The following is a 5,261-nucleotide window of genomic DNA, read 5'->3' as shown; positions in this document are numbered from 1 at the left end:
ATATTCCATTCCATATCAGCTACCTCTGATGAATATAGGGTTACATAATCAGATTGTTACCTAATACTCCATTGTATCCCTGGTATGAAACTAATTGGAAAGATTGGCTGTGATGGATGAATAATACTGTACACTTCAAATAATATACCCACTCTATTTACAGATATACAAGTATACCTTTCTCTTGACTTATGGACCTTTAGATGACATAAGTATATACATATATTGTTCCTTCTCGAGCCATGCCCGGCTCATAAGGGCCAGTTTCCTGGTTTCCTTGGTGTATAGGTTCCCCACCTGGAAGGGACGCCAGTCCATCGCAGGTGAGCTGCAAAATGCAGGAGGAAAGAGTGAGAGAAAGTTGTGGCGAAAGAGTCAGCAGAAGTTTGCCATCACCTTCTGCCGGAGCCGCATGGATCTTAGGTGTTTCGCTCATAAACACACACATCGTCCGGTCTGAGATTCAAACCTGCGATCCCTCAACCTCAAGTCCACTGCTCTAACCACTAGGCCATGTGCCTTCACATATACATATATGATAGGATTTTATACAGTTTCTGCTCACCAGATTCAGAGCTATAGTAGAAGATACTTACCCAAGATTCCACGCCATGGGACTGAAGCAAGAAGTCATGTGGTTGCTTTTTAAGCACACAGCCGTGCTTGTGTTTATGTTTAATGAAGTATATTAAAATTTGCTTTGAGTTGATAGTGATGGACTCTGTCCCCCATATCCTACTGAAACTACACTCAGTAACAGTGGAAGAAAACAAACAAAAGAAATCATTTAAGTTTTATTGATGAGACCAGAGTTTATTTGTCTGTGACAAAAGGAAATATATCAAATTGTTCCAACAAAAATTGTAATTTTTCTCTTGTTATTTTAGTTATGTTTCCAGAAATATATTTGAGGAGTTTAAAAAAAAGTCAATTTACAGTTAAAAAAAAAAATTACAATAATAGGTCATAACATTCGTAAAAGACTTGGTGTCGCCTCAAACATCTGAATTTTCTTTTGTGTATCAGTTTTTTTTTTGTTTTTTTTTTTACCTCTGCATCCTTAAAAATGTTTATTGGGCGGGAATCAGCTTTTAAATATTTGTCTTGTATGCAAAAATCATTATTCATTTCTACATTTTCCAAAGAACAAGTCATTATGCCACTGATATATGTGTATATATATATATATATATATATATATATATGTGTGTGTGTGTGTGTGTGTGGGTGGGTGTATTTTGGTAAAATTCAGGTTGTGTGTTTGTTTGCTTTTTGGCATTCATATGTCAAATTTTAAACTTCTTCAATGAATCTCTTTCAAAATAATTGTATATGCACGTGTAAGTGTATATAGTATAACTTAAACACAAATTCACATAAACACATTCAGCAAAGAAATTAACATATTTTTATATAAGCAGCTATATATATATGTGTGTGTGTGTGTGTGGTGTGTGTGTGTGTGTATAGCGAGAAAGAGAGAGATATATAAATAGATAGATTTATACGTATAATGCAAAATAGGTTTGACAGGGACTTCAAGATTTGCCTGATAGAAGCTTAGTCTATCCATCCATTTAATAGGCCACAATGTGAAGCTTCAAGTCACAGTCAAAACTAACTTCATAACAAATTTTATTTTTTCTGCATTGATTACTCTCATCAGTAAATGTTCCATCATCATTCTTAAATTTCCTTTAATGTTACAGCCATGAAAATAACTTTTATGTTTTAAAATATATATGTTAATTTTTTTGGCTAGGGTGGAATAAGGATTTCTTTCATGCAAGACCACAAATTTTGGAGACACTACATTTGTTTAAACCAGTTCAAAATTGTCTTTTACTGCATTGAATCTAGAAGAATATTGTAATTCCCCACGAATTTGAACACAAAACCAAATTAAATTAATAAAAATATAACTAAATGTTTAGATTGTTTTGTCTAGGTCTCTACTATTCCTGCTGTCCACTTCTTAATAATAATAACAATAGTAATAATAATAATAATAATAATAATAATAGTAATAATAGTAGTAATAATAATAATAATAGTAATAATAATAATAGTAATAATAATATAATAATAGTAATAATATAATAATAATAGTAATATATAATAATAATAATATAATAGTAATAATAGTAATATAGTAATAATAATACTAATAATAGTAATATAATAATAATAATAGTAATAATAATAATAATAATAATAATAGTATAATAATAATAATAATAATAATAGTAAAATAATAATAATAATAGTATAATAGTAATAATAATAATAATAGTAATAATAGTATTAATAATAATAATAGTAATAATAGTAATAATAATAATAGTAATAATAGTAATAGTAATAATGGTAATAATAATAATAATAGTAATAGTAATAATAGTAATAATAATAATAATAGTAATAATAGCAATAATAATAATAATAGTAATAATAGTAGTAATAATAGTAATAGTAATAATAATAATAGTAATAATAGTAATAATAATAATCCTTTCTGCTATAGGCATATGGCCTGAATTTTGTTGGGAGGGGACTGGTCAATAACATTGACCCCAGTACTCTACTGGTACTTAATTTATCAACCCCCAAAAGGATGAAAGGCAAAGTTGATCTCAGCAGAATTTGAACTCAGAATGTAAAGGTAGACAAAATGCCACTAAGCGTTTTGGATGGCATGCTAATGATTCTGCCAGCTCATTGCCTTAATAATTATAATAATAATAATATATGATAGAATTCCACACATTTTCTGCCTAGCAAATTTACTCACAAGGCTTTGGTGGACTTAGGACTATGGTAGAAGACACTTGCTCAAGGTACCACTCAGTGGGACTGAACCTGAAACCATTTAGTTACAAAGTGAGTTTCTTAACCTTACAGCAATACCTGCAGATTTATTTTCAATTAAGGGATTATATTATTTTTATATAAGTTAATTCTTGAAATAATATTTTAAAAAACGAGTGCCAAGGAAAATAAGCAAATAGGTGCAGGCATGGTTGTGTGCTAAGAAGCTTGCTTACCAACCATATGGTTTTGGGTTCAGTCCCACTGCCTGACAGTTTTGGCAAGTCTCTCCTACTAAAGTCTCAAGCCAACCACGGCTTTGTGAGTGGATTTGGTAGACAGAAACTGAAAGAAGCCTGTCATGTATGTGTGTGTGTGTGTGTGTTTGTGTCTGTGTTTGTTCCCCTCCACCACTTGACAACCAGTGTTGGTGTGTTTTTGTCCTTGTAACCTAGTGATTCACCAAAGAGGTCTATAGAATAAGTACCAAATTTTTTTTAAAAATACAAAATGGGGTCGATTCATTTGACTTAAAACAAAAAAAAAAAGCGAATAAACTCCCCAAGGTGATGCCGTAGCCGTATCATGGCTGCAGTCTAATGATTAAAAAGTGTAAAAGAGAAGAGGTAAAAATAATAGTTGAAATCTTGCTGAAAATTAAGCTTTAAATAAATAACTGAAATCAAAGAAAAGTCAAACATTTTATAACTACAAAGAATATTAGGATTGATATAGCTGTCAGTTTTGATGACAGGGATACCCCAGTAGTAATAAATAAGAAAAACTGGCTATTGTTGTGAGATTGTATGATAAGTATGCAGATTATAGTTTGCTGTGAAGCACTTGGGATATCAGCAGGGACAAGTGGCTATATTAAACCATTTCTAATCTATTTATCAAATGGTAATTGGAAATTAGTTATGATAGACTCTGCACCTTCTTTCCATCCACCCAACACACATACACATACATACTCCAAAGCCAACTTTCACTAGCAATAAAATGGAAATTGTGTCTTCTTTGCTAAGAATCTTCTTGCCTGTGTCAGTAAAAGGAAATCAAAAAGAAGCTGGTACAATGTTTGCTCGTCATTAGCAATTAGTTGTTCATTGTATTGAAAGAAAAAGGGAGTAATGTTTAAGGATTAGAGGAAATGGAAATTGCAGCTCTTATCAAGATTTATTTTCATTAGTCATTGCATGATTTTTGTTGGCATCTTTGTAGTTAGTAGTCCTCTTTTCTTACCATACCACTATCGCATCACCATCAGCACCCCCGCCAATAAGATTATCTGTCTTCGTATAACAAAGAATTTGCACATAATGATTACATATCAATGAATATATGGGACTACAAAGCTAAAGCATCAATGCATTGTTGTTTGTGATGTTGGTGTTGGAGGTGATGGCAGTCAGTGAAAGTGGTGATGGTGTTTTTATCACTATCAAAAGCATTGCATGCTGTAACAACTAATTTCTCTTCTCTTCTCCTTGTAAGCATTTAAACTCCCAGTACACTCATAGATAGACTCTTATACATACAGGTTCACATTCACAGATGACTACGTAATATGCCATCCTATAAGATACTGTTAATCAGCTGATATTTTCACTTTTTCATAATGATGATGCTGATTGTGCTGTTGCTGGCAGTAGAAGTAGTACTGACAATGGTGTAGGGACTGCTGCTTCAAGTACTTACTTAGTTGTATAGATTCATGCATGCATTAGTTTGCATCCCCATCAATTACTTTGATGAGTTCATAGTCCTTTTACATGCGTCTGACTCGTTCCAACTTCTGTGTTTCTGGGAAGGAACAGATACTTTTGTCTTCTTGATAATCTTTGCTGGTGAATGTGAGGACATCTTGCTCCTTACTCATATTCACTCAAGTGAAAAAATAGATCAGTCTACAGCTATCATTTGTTGGCTCCTTTCTTATTCATATTCCGGTAATATTGTGTAGATTAAGTCACATGAACTTCTAGTCCTTATACTAGCCATCTTTTAAGTAATTTCAGAATCACTTTTCTCTTGATTGAACAATTCCCAAAGTTTAAGTGACTAGAATTTTAAACAAGGAATATTTTAGCTTCTAATCTGGCATCGATAGTAACATAACAGCTAAGCACTTAATGGTATCAAGAATTACTTAGAGCAAATAATCTAAAATCTAAAATAGTAGCATATACACCTTCACCTCAACTTATGTCTGAGTTCCGTTCTGACGGACTGGTTATAAGTTGAGATGATCATATGTCTTATTTATATTTTTCAACACTATTTTCACTTAAATGGGTTATAAAATTATAAAACACAAAAATTTAATCCATAATTATTGTGAAAAATACATAATATATACTTTGTTTTGTTGTCGTAAGTACAGATGGCTGTAAGTCACATAGGTCATAAGTCAAGCAGAAGGTGTATTATGATTTATAACATATAGTTTA

The sequence above is a fragment of the Octopus sinensis genome, linkage group LG5, assembly GCF_006345805.1.
Source record: "Octopus sinensis linkage group LG5, ASM634580v1, whole genome shotgun sequence".
Lineage (NCBI taxonomy): Eukaryota > Metazoa > Mollusca > Cephalopoda > Octopoda > Octopodidae > Octopus > Octopus sinensis.
This window is presented reverse-complemented; position numbering follows the sequence as displayed.